At 37.7% G+C, this 12,939-nt stretch overlaps 1 pseudogene; it reads left to right on the top strand.

Moving 5' to 3' along the window:
- The first annotated feature begins 10,672 nt into the window (after positions 1–10,672).
- On the top strand, positions 10,673–12,107 carry LOC129038762 (probable ATP-dependent RNA helicase DDX6; annotated as a pseudogene).
- Positions 12,108–12,939: the final 832 nt, after the last annotated feature.

The following is a 12,939-nucleotide window of genomic DNA, read 5'->3' as shown; positions in this document are numbered from 1 at the left end:
ATGCTAAATGACGAGTTAATGGGTGCAGCACATCAGCATGGCACATGTATACATATGTAACTAACCTGCACATTGTGCACATGTACCCTAAAACTTAAAGTATAATAATTAAAAATAAAAATAAAAAAATAAAAAATAAAAAGTTTATTCCATTTGCAACAACATGGATGAACCTGGAGAGCACTATGCTAAGTGAAATAAGCCACTCAGAAAGACTAATAGTCCATGAGTCTACTTATATGAGGACCTGTAACATTTAGCCTCTAGAAGTAGAGAATGAAAGTTATTGCCAAAGGTAGCGGATGGGGGAAATGGAGATAGGGAAATTGTTTTCCAATGAGTATGCAGTTTCAGTTATGCTAGATGACTGTGAGCTCTACTGTGCAACATAGAGAGCTGTGCTCTCAACATACTGTGCAACATAGAGAGCTCTACTGTGCAACATAGTGGCTATAGGTATTGTGCACTTCAAAATTTGCTAAGAGGGTAAATCTCATGTTGTGTTCTTATTAAAAAAAACGAAAAAACAAAAACAGCAAAGGGATGCAACGGAACTTTGGAAGGTGATAGATACATCTATTACCTTGATTGTGGTGATGGTATCATGGATATTTGTATATGTCAAAGCTCATCAAATTGTGCATATTAAGTATGTGCAATTCTTTGTATATTATACTCCCAATAAAGCTGTTTTTTTTTTAAAAAAAAAAAAGAAAAAAATAATCAAACTTAATTGGGGTAAAACATTTGTATTAGTCCGTTTTCACATGCTATAAAGAATACTACCTGAGAGTGGGTAATTATAAAAGAAAGAGGCTTAATTGACTCACAGTTCTGCATGGCTGGGGATGCCTCAGAAAACTTACAATTATAGCAGGAAGTGAAGGGGAAACAAGAACCTTCTTCACATGGTGGCAGGAGAGAGAAGAGTGTAGGAGGAACTTCCAAACACTAATAAAGCCATCAGAGCTCTTGAGAACTCACTCACTATCACGAGAACAGCATGGGGGAAACCACCCCCATGATCCAATCACCTCCCTCCCTCGACACTTGGGGATTACAATTCGAATTGTAAGATGTGGGTGGGGAAAGAGAACCAAACCATATCAACATTCAAAATGCCAGTTCACGTAGCTGTAATATTTCTCTTTTGTCCTTCTCAAAGGTCATCTTTTTTAGGAAACTATAGATTAACCTTTTTTTTTGGAATAATTATATTAATATGGCAATACAAGTTCTAGAGACTTGTGTTTGATTTATTCTTACGATTCATGTATTCTTTGTAAGCATTCTACAATATTTCTCATGTGAGAATTACCTTTATCACATGTCAAACACATCTGAGGGAAAAATAAATTCCATTTTGTTTTTATTGTCTGCAGGAAGCACCTAATGTAAACATGTTCTTTTTTTTCCATTTTACAAAATGATTTACAAAAAAGTTGTTTTAAATAATGTCATTGTTGTGTGTGGCAACCATGATTTGGAGTATAAGTAATTTATATGCTGTTATCCAAAAGACTGTTTTGTAAAGCAAAGTGAAACTGTATGTTTGTCTTACTTACAAAAATAATTATGAAATTTTTTTTGTCATGCAAGTCACTCTCTCTCATGAGTAAATAGTTGTTAGTTAAATAACAATTAACCCAAAAGGTTAGCACATCTTTGAAAATAAATTATTTCTTCTCTAGGACCAAAAGGTACATAACTGCATGGTGAAGAAGTGTTTTCATTTGCAGAAGTTCTATCACTAGAAAAATAATTTCAAGCAACATAATGTTATTTTCTTTTCTTTAACTTAGGTCATCCCACCTTTTCCTATCCCATGCTATCATACCTACATTTTGGAATGTTACTTTTTGAATTCTTTGCTCACTAATAAAATTCCTTAGAACCCTAGCACTATTATGAAAAAGTTCTCCAATACCACTACCTAGTCCTGATATTTCTGTGTTGTCATTAACATTTGGTTCTTCTCCCAAAAGCTATTTCTCTTATTCTTCAATTCAAAGCTGCTCCTTCTCTCACAGTTTGAGGAGGTGGGTAGGATCAAGGTCTGTATTCTCTAAGTTCCTTATTTTTTTTCTGACTGTTACTTCTTCTCTTTCATATAAAATATCTTGCACTTTGAGGCCATTTTCTTACCAAAAAATTCTCTACATCTTCTTGTTTTGCTCATATGCTTATTTTCCAGGCATGTTCCTAACAGCATATTGGGTGCCTATACCAGTTTCTTCTTTCCAGTATCAAATATGGCCATCACCCAGGCATCTATGTTGATGATGCAACCTTCTCACTGACCATCATGCTGCCACAATCAATATTAGGTAGATTATCTTGCCTCCCCACAATAACCTCAGACCTCCTTGACCTCCACTCCTTTTCTATTCTTTTTAAAATTATTGTTGATCATCAACCTAATACAAGACATTGTGGCATAATCCAGATATCAAAAATTCAACTGTGTATCAGGTCAAGTCTCAATTCCTCACCTTCAAATCATTCACCATATAAAGAGAGAAACACATATACCAGATAATTAGAATACAATGTAGTAAGTGCAACAGTTAATATGAAAGTTACAAAAGTAGTGCAGATGTTATGATCACATCATGAAGATTACCTACATGTCTACTCTAAGACTATATCCCACCTTCATAGTCTTTTGTTTGGTGTTGGAGTATGCTCTTTGCCATTCTCCCATTACTTCTCTCATTCCAATTTATTTTATAAATGTATAATTTATAGACAGTAATATTCCCTTTTTTAGCATATAATTACTTGATTTTTTACAAACACATATAGTCATGCAACTATAGACACAGGAAGATATAAAACAATTCTATCACCTCCCAAATCCTCCCATTCCTTTTTATAAACAACACATCACTGACTCCAGCTTCTGGTAACCATAAATTTGTTTCCATCTTTATAGTTTTTTTCTTTTCCCTAATGTAATAATACAAGTAGAATCATATGATATGTGTCTTTTTTCTCTACTTCGTTTTCATTATTTTAGCTTCAAAGATACTTTCAGTTTCTTAACTGCCCACTTTCCGTAAGTCTTTCAGTTCCTTGTAACTGTGCTTATGTCCCTATAGAGCCAGAACTCTATGTCTGTAAAGGGCTAGAACAGTAAGCCAGAGGAAAACAATTTGCATTTTATTTCTGGGACTGCCAACTTCATAACACATTTATCCTCTAGCCACATCTCCAGGGAATACTCCAAAACAGCATCCAGTCTCTTCTATACATACGGTTCAGAAAATCTGGAGAAAACTCCACACTCACACACTCCGATGTTATTTAAAACTAATAGCAATCTTACTTTTCTCTTATTTTATTTGTTATGGTTACTGCCATCTCCTATTTCCTTCAGAAACTGTTTTAAACATTCATCTTTCCTTCATTAATTTACCCACACTCCCTTCATGCTTGGCAGACAGTCTCACCTTCTGTTCCACAGAAGAAACATAAAGCATTAGATAAGTTCATCTAATGTCATTCTCTGTATTTCCAACCACTCTTCTGTCTTACTTCAGTCTATAATCAAGTTCAAATACTTAAAATATTGTTAAAAATTAGGTCCACCTTGGCCGGGCGCAGTGGCTCACGCCTGTAATCCCAGCACTTTGGGAGGCCGAGGTGGGTGGATCACGAGGTCAGGAGATCGAGACCACGGTGAAAACCCGTCTCTACTAGAAAATACAAAAAAAATTAGCCGGGCGTGGTGGCGGGCGCCTGTAGTCCCAGCTACTCTGGAGGCTGAGGCAGGAGAATGGCGTGAACCCGGGAGGCGGAGCTTGCAGTGAGCCGAGATCGCGCCACTGCACTCCAGCCTGGGCGACAGAGACTCCGTCTCGAATAAAAAAAAAAAAAAAATTAGGTCCACCCATGAAACTGTTGCTAAATGCAAGGAAGTTATTTCCCCTGACCAGAAAAGTTCTGGTAAAGAGATACAGGTGGAACCCTAATTTCAGTAGGCAGAGTGAATGGGTAATCTTTCCCACTCCTTATTTTTCATTTCTTTACATCTAATATAGAATGAAGGATCAACAACTTCTCTTTAACCAACAACTTATCCTTACTTCCATGTTGGCTGTAATATCCCTAAACTTGGAATATAAAAATTACATGAACAAATTTATCTGTCTTTGCGTTGGAGTAGTTTTCTTAAGTCACAGTGCACCTAGTTCAGGGTTTCTCAACAGAAGAACAATTGACATTTTGGACTGCATAATTCTTCATGTGTGGGCGCAGAAGAAATATGGTGAAACAAAGCCACAGAAAGGCTAAAGAACTTTCCCTAGCTTTTGGAAACCTTTAGTCACATTTAGTAAGGGGTGGCGTGGTGATTTGAAGAGATGATTTTTATGTGTACAGTAAATTTATAAGCAGTTTTTTCCATTATTCCACCTCATTCTCCTATTTTACTATAGTTTGAATACTTTCACTGAAAAATGTACTTTAAATATCTGGCCAGAATGAGTCTCTGGAGATGGCTCGTGATTGATAGGGCCATGACAGAGATTAGGATCAGAGTGCAGTCTGAGGTTGTATTCCATAGAAGCACAGTCTCTCCTCTCCACCAACCAACTTCACATGCCAATTATGTAACTCATAACAGCTTAGTGACATGGTCCATACTCTTTTTCAAAATATAAGCAAATTAATATTAGTAAAGTAGTTGCTAAGAGACTCCCATTTGGCCTACGTGTCTGTTTTTGTACCACTATCATGTTGTTTTGGTTAATGTAGCCTTGCAATATAGTTTGAAGTTGGGTAGTATGATGCCTCCAGCATTTTTCTTTTTGCTTAGTATTGCTTTTGCTATTTGGGCTCTTTCTTGATTTCAAATGAATTTTAGAATATTTTTTCTAATTCTGTGAAAAACAATATTGGTAGTTTGATAGGAATAGCATTGAATGTGTATATTGCTTTGGACAGTATGGTCATTTTAACAATATAAATTCTTCCAATCCATGAGCATGGGTTTTTTTCCCCATTTATTTGTATCCTCTATGATTTCTTTCTTCAGTATTTTGTAGTTTTCCTCAAAGAAATCATTCACTGCTTTGGGTACATGGATTCCAACGTACTTTATTCTTTTTGTGGCTATTGTAAATCGGATTGTATTATTGATTTGGCATTCAGCTTCAGTGTTATTGGTATATAGAAATACTACTGATTTGTACATTGATTTTGTATCCTGAAACTTTACTGAAGTTTTTATCAGCTCTATAAGCCTTTTGGCAAAGTCTTTAAGGTTTTCTAGGTATAGAATCATATTGCCAGCAAGGAGATAATTTGACTTCCTCTTTTCCTATTTTGTTGCTTTTTATTTCTTTCTCTTGCCTGATTGTTCTGAGTAGGATTTCCAGTACTATGTTGAATAGGAATGGTGAGAGTTGGCATCCTTGGCCTGTTCCAGTTCTTAAGTGTAACACTTCCAGCTTTTGCCCATTCAGTATAATGTTGGCTGTGGGTTTGTCATAGTGGGCTCTTACTATCTTGAGGTATGTTTCTTCCATGCCTAGTATGTTGAGGATTTTTTTCATGAAGGGATGTTGGATTTTATCAAAACATTTTTTCTGCATTCATTGAGATGATTAAATGGTTTTGTTTTTAATTGTTTATGCAGCGAGTCATGTTTATTGATTTGCATGTGTTGAACCAACCTTGCGTACTGGTAGTGAAGCCTGCATGATAGTGGTGAATTAGCTTTTACATGCGCTGCTGGATTCCATCTGCTAGTATTTTAATGAGAAATTTTGCATCCATGTTCATCAGGGATATTTGTCTGTAATTTTCTCTTTTGTGATCGTGTCTTTACTAGATTTTTGTATCAGAGTGATGCTGGCTTCATAGAACGAGTCAGGGAGGAGTCCTCTTCCCCATTTTTAAAAAATATTTCAGTAGGATTGGTACCAGCTTTTCTTTGTACATCTGGTAGAATTTGGCTATGAATCCACCTGTTTCAGGGCCCTTTTTATTTGGTAGGTTTGTTTTTCAATTTCAGAACTCTATATTCATCTCTCCAGGGTTTTTATTTCTTCCTGGCTCAGTCTTGGGGTGTTGTGACCTTCCAGGAATTTATTCATTTCCTCTAGAGTTTCTAGTTTGTGTGCATAGTGGTGTTCATAATAGTCTCTGAGGATTTTTTATATATCCGTGGGATTGGTTGTTATTTCACTTCTGCCATTTCTGATTGCACTTATTTAGATCTTCTCTATCTTTGTTGTTAATTTAGCTGGTGTCCTATTGATCTTGTTGACAAGAACCAGCTTTCGGTTATTACTTTGCATGTATTTTTGAGTCTCAATTTCATTCAATTCTCTAATGAATTTTGGTTATTTATTGTCTTCTAGCTTTGGGACTAGTTCTTGTTTTTCTAGTTTTCTAGGTGTGATGTTAGATTGTTAATTTGAGATCTTTCTAATTTCTTGATGTAGGTATTTAGTGATGTAAGCTTTCCCAACACTGCTTTATTGTGTCTCCATGTGCACGTATGTTTATAGCAGCACTACTCACAATAGCAAAGACTTGGAACCAACCCAAATGTCCATCAATGATAGACTGGATTAAGAAAATGTGGCACATATACACCATGGAATACTATGCAGCCATAAAAAATGATGAGTTCATGTCCTTTGTAGGGACATGGATGAAGCTGGAAACCATCATTCTCAGCAAACTAGCGCAAGGACAAAAAACCAAACACCACATGTTCTCACTCATAGGTGGGAATTGAACAATGAGAAGACCTGGACACAGGAATGGGAACATCACACTCTAGGGCCTGTCGTGGGGTGGGCGGAGGAGGCAGGGATAGCATTAGGAGGTATACCTAATGTAAATGATGAGTTAATGGGTGCAGCACACCAACATGGCACATGTATACATATGTAGCAAACCTGCACGTTGTGCACATGTACCCTAGAACTTAAAGTATAATAAAAATATGTATATAAAAAATAAAAATAAAAAATAAAATAGTGTCTGTTTTTATTTATTTTAAATAATTTTCTAAATTTTTGCCTTAATTTTATTGTTTACCCAAAAGTTACTCAGAATAAAGTTATTTAATTTCCATGTAATTTTGTGGTTTTGAGAGAACTTACTGGTATTGATTTGTATTTTTATTCCACTGTGGCCCAAAAGTATAGTTTGTATGATTTTGAATTTTTTAACTTTATTGAGACTTGCCTTATGTCCAAGCATGTGGTCAATCTTAGCATATGTTCCATATGCAAATGAGAAGAATGTATATCCTGTGGTTGCTGGGTAGAGTGTTCTGTAGATGTCTATTATGTCCAATTGGTCAGGTGTCGAGTTTAACTCCAGGATTTCTTTGTTAGTTTTCTGCCTCGATGATCTAACTCTGTCAGTGGGATGTTGAAGTCACCCACTCTCATGGTGTGGTTAAGCATTTTTGTAGGTCTAGCAATACTTGTTTTATGAATCTAGGTGCTCCAATTTTAGTTGCATATATATTCAGGATAGTTAAGCCATGTGGGTGGATCAAACCCTTTATCATTGCATAGAGCCCTTCTTTATCCTTTTTTTGACTGCTGTTGTTTTAAAAGTCTATTTTATCTGAAATAATAATTGTAACCCCTGCTCTTTTTTGTCTTCTGTTTGGGTGACAGATCTTTCTCCTACCCTTTACCTTGAGTCTATCAGTGTCATTACGTGTGAGATGGGTCTCTTGAAGACAGCAGATGGGTGAGTCTTGTGTTTTATCCAACTTGCCACTCTGTGCCTTTGAAGTAGGGTGTTAAGACCATTCACATTCAAGTTTAATATTAATATGTGAGATTTTGATCATATCATAAAGTTGTTAGCTGGTTGCTTTGTAGTTTCTATTGTGTGGTTGCTATATAGGGTCTGTGGACTATGTAGTTAAGTGTGTTTTTGTAGTAGCAGTTATTATTCTTTCCATGTTTAGAAATCCATTATGGATCTCTTGTAAGGCTGGTTTAGTGGTAATGAATTCCTTTAGCTGTTGCTTATCTGAAAAATATTTTAGTTCTTGTTAACTTATGAAGCTTGGTGTGGTGATGTATGAAATTCTTGGTTGGAGTCTCTTTCCTTAAAAAATGCTAAATATAAGTCCCACATAAAATTTCTGCTGAGAAGGCCCCCATAAGTTTATAATGTTTCCTCTGTTTGCTGTTAGCCTGATGGGATTCCCTTTGTATGGGATCTAACCTTTTTTTCTAGCTGCCTTTAACGTTTTTTCTTTAGCATTGACCTTGGGCATTCTGGTCACCATATACCTTGGTGACATTCATTTTATATAGGATCTGGCAGGTCTTCTCTGGATTTATTACATCTGTATGTCTACTTCTCTAGCTAGATAAAGGAAAATTTCTCAAATTATTCCCTTAAATATGTTTTCCATGTTTTTTACTTTTTCTTTTTCTCTCTCATTAATGCCAGTCATTCATAGGTTTTGCCATTTTACATAACCCATGTGTCTTGGAGACTTTGTTCCAAGAACTTTAAGAATTTTTAAATTTCTTTTTTCTTTGTTTTTGTCTGACTGGGTTAGTTTGAAAGACCAATCTTCAAACTCTGAAATTCTTTCTTCTGTTTGGTCTAGTCTATTGAGAAAGCATTCAATTGTATTTTGAAATTCCCTAAGTGAGTTTTATAGTTTTCATTGCTCTGACTGATTTCTTTTTAAGATGTTTGCATCTTCTTTTATTTCCTGGATTGCTTTACAGGTTTCTTTGTACTAATTTTTAACCTTATTTTGGATCTCATTGAGTTTCCCTGTGATCCATACTTTGAATTCCTCATCTGTCATCCTCTTGCCTCCATTTTGGTGAAGAACCTTTGCTGGAAACCTAGAGTCAGCGTTTGATGGTGTCCATCCATTCAGATTTTTAATGGTGGCAGAATTCTTGTGCTGGTTCCTTCTCATCTGGAGAGTGTTGTACTAGGTAGGGTCTTTGGGGTTGTTTCTATAGTCCTATGCATTTCTGTCAGCAGGTTTTGTGTTGAGCTGTGTGGTTTGACCTACGACTCAGAATATGGCATTTGCAGGTAAGAGTCAGCTGCCACACAAGTAGGTGGGAGCGGAGCTGACCTTTATTTACTGTGAGGTGCTCTCTGTTGTTTCAGGTGAAGGACTGGACAGTGGGGTGCCCAGTGTTCTGAGCTTCCTAATTTGTGAGGGTGGTGGGATATACCTGGGCAGAGCTGGAACCATGGCTTTCCCACGAATATCTCAATGACAGGTGCAGGCACCAGCCCTGATGGGTGTGGCTAGGAGAAGCTCCTGGTAAAATGTGCTGAGGTCTTCGTGAGCCCCCTCACTTCCGTGGTGAATCTTGACATGCTTTCTTAGAGAATTCACCTGAACAGCTACTATTTACTTGCCACTTTCTTTCCTCTCTTTGAGAGTGGCATACTCTAGCTGCTTCCAGTCAGCCATCTTGAACCTCCATAACCAGTTTGAAGATGCAAATTGTGGTAGCAGCTGCAGTCAAGAGATATTAAAAATAAGTTATGGCCGGGCACGGTGGCTCACGCCTGTAATCCCACCACTTTGGGAGGCTGAGGCAGACAGATCAAAAGGTCAGGAGATCGAGACCATCCTGGCCAACATGGTGAAACACCATCTTTACTAAAAATTCAAAAATTAGCTGGGCATAGTGGTGCGTGGTCCTGTAGTCCCAGCTACTCGGGAGGCTGAGGCAGGAGAATCACTTGAACCCGGGAGGCGGAGGTTGCAGTGAGCCGAGATCGCACCACTGCACTCTAGGCTGGTGACAGAGTGAGACTCCATCTCAACAAAAAAAAGGGATTCATTTATTCATTATCTTTTCTTTAGAATTAAGTTTAAGTTTTAAATACAGTATAAGAAATAGCTTTGGAAATAACTAAGGGTTCTACCCTAATTAAAATACATATAATTTAACTGGGTATGATGGCACATGCCAGCAGTCCTAGCTCCGCAGTATGCTGAGGTGGGAGGGTGAGCCCAGGAGTTTGAGGCTGTAGTGAACCATGATCACATCTGTGAATCACCACTGCACTCCAGCCTGGGCAACATAGCAAGACTATCTCTAAACAAACAAAACAAAATACACATCAGTATGTGAGTGTTGACGAGTCACTTGGTAATGAGTCTCATATTTCTGCATTTTTCTTTTTCATCTGTGAGTTCTAGAAAGAAGTAGGAAAAACCACTATATCAAACAGCCTCTTTGGACTTTATTCTAAACCATGTAAAATCTCACCAGCTTTCTTTGTGTGTCTCAGTAATTGATCTTAGAAATTATATCTGGAGGTGCAGGTTGAGGTGTCCAAAGAGGAAGGAGTGGCACTATTTTGGGAGCTTCCAGTCAACAATAAAGGACCAAGAATGTCCAGCACAGGAGTGGCCTCAGTGATTGAAGTGAGTGAATTCAGCTATAATTGAAGCTGGTAAGAGGGCCTTTTAAAAATTAAAAGTTGATTCAGTACAAGAAAGCAAGTTACTGCTGCTTACCATTCAGAGACTTACGGGTGCTTGCCTGCATTATAATAAAAGAACTCAATTATTGAGCAAGACCTATATTTATCTCTTCACTTTGGACAGCCTAATAAACTATTATTACAGTTTCTCTACTGACTTTCAAACGTTTTGAAGTTTGAAAGACACCTTTGCAATTAACACAGCATGAGCACAACCAGAACAGAGAACGCTGTTATAATGGGTCTGTCCAGTCAAAATGGTCAGCTGAGGGGTCCCGTGAAACCCCATGGTGGCCCTAGAGGAGAGGCCACACAGACGCAGCAACAGATGAACCAGCTGAAAAACACCAACACAATAATAGCACTCAGCCGCAAGCGCAGAGTATGACCACCACTATTAAGCCTGGTGATAACTGGAAGAAGACTTTAAAACTCCTTCCAAAGGATCTAAGAATCAAAACGTTGGATGTGACCTCCACAAGAGGAAATTAATTTGAAGATTACTGTTTGAAACGGGAGTTACTGATGAGAATTTTTGAAATGGGATGGAAAAAGCCATCTCCTTTTCAAGAAGAGAGCATTCCCATTGCTTTATCTGGTAGGGATATCTTAGCTAGAGCAAAAAATGGAACAGGCAAGAGCAGTGCCCATGACTTCCCCTACTTAAAAGGCTAGACCTGAAGAAGGACACTATACAAACAATGGTGATTGTTCCCACAGGAGGACCTGCTCTACAGGTCAGTCAAATTTGCATCCAGGTCAGCAAACACATGGGAGGAGTCAAAGTGATTACGACCACAGGAGGAACCAATTCAGGAGATGACGTACTGAGGCTTGATGATACAGTGCACATGGTGATTGCTGCCCCTGGGAGAATCCTGAATCTTATTAAGAAAGGAGTAGCAAAGGTCAGTCATGTCCAGGTGACAGTATTGGATGAGGCAGATAAGTTGCTGTCACAGGATTTTGTGCAGTTAATGGAAGATATTATTCTCATGCTACCTGAAGACAGGCAGATTTTACTGTATTCTGCTACTTTCCCTCTTAGTATACAGAAGTTCATGAATTCCCATTTGCAGAAACCCTGAGACTAACCTGATGGAAAAACTAACTCTGAAGGACATAACCTAGTATTACGCATATGTAACTGAGCACGAAAAAGTACATGGCCTCACCACGCTTTTCTCCAGGCTTCAGCTAAACCAGACGATCATTTTCTTTAACTGCTCTCAGCGAGTTGAATGGCCAGCCAAAATTTCTCAACTGGGTTATTTGTGTTTCTATATTCATGCTAAAATGAGGCAAGAATGTCAAAATTGTGTATTTTATTATTTCTGAAATGGCTTATTCTCATTTGCACTGAACTGTTTACCTGAGGTATTGATATACAAGCTGTGAATGTGGTAATAAACTTTGACTTTTCGAAGCTAGAAGAGACCTATCTCCGTCATATTGGAAGACCAGGTCACTTTGGCCATTTTGGCTTAGCCGTCAACTTGATCACATAGGGTGATCACTTCAACCTGAAAAGTATTGAGGAGCAGCTGGGAACAGAAACTAAACCTATTCCAAGCAACACTGACAAGAGCCTGCATGTGGCAGAATTCCACAGCAAGGCTGTAGAAAATGAGAAGCCTTAACAAGCACTCTTTGACAAACTGTGGAAGCCTTGTTTGGATCTATGACATGCCATTTTTTAGAGAGGGGTGCTCTTCTCTTTGTGGGTTTTTCATCTTTTATTTCAGAACTATGAAGACTTAAAAGAGTTCAGAATTTTTTTTTCTTTTTTTAACTGGTGAAGAGAAAAAACTGAAAAGAAGGAATATTCCTTTTTTTGTTTCATCTGTTTGCGCTGTATGCTAAGTGAACATTAGTTGCACTAACTGCTGGTTTTAAAAAAATGTTTTCTGGGGAAAGGGGACAGGAAAGGAAAAGAAAGAAGGGGAGAAACCCTAAAAAGAGAAGAATTTTAATGAACACAAAAGCTTGTCTATTATTTCAAAATTCTCCAACATCTGACTCTCGAGGACATTTCAACTTCTCCCTAGTCATCCATTTTTTTTAAGCCTGAAGAGCTTATTACTCATTTGTGTTTAATGCTGTATGCTCTGAGATAGTCAGAATATCATCTTTTAGACACAGATCAAAGAATCAACAATAGTACTCTTTCTTTCCTTTATTCTTTAAAAAATTTTTGTCTTTTCATTTTGGTTTTAGAGTGAAGTCTCTCTCTTTTCTTTCTACCCAATACTGAAGCCCAGAGCTGGTAGATGAAACTTATTAGTCAGTTAAACACCATTTTCTTTTTCTTTATATGGAGGAGTTGATATGCAGCTGCAGTTCATCCACACTGTAAACACATGTATTAAAAAAATCCCAGCAGGGCATGGTGGCTCATGCCTGTAATCCCAGCACTTTGGGAGGCCAAGGCAGATAGATTATCTGAAGTCAGGAGCTTGAGACCAGCCTGAC

This window comes from Pongo pygmaeus, chromosome 5, assembly GCF_028885625.2.
Source record: "Pongo pygmaeus isolate AG05252 chromosome 5, NHGRI_mPonPyg2-v2.0_pri, whole genome shotgun sequence".
Lineage (NCBI taxonomy): Eukaryota > Metazoa > Chordata > Mammalia > Primates > Hominidae > Pongo > Pongo pygmaeus.
The sequence above is the reverse complement of the archived record's forward strand: the minus strand, read 5'-3'. Positions and strand labels throughout refer to the sequence as shown.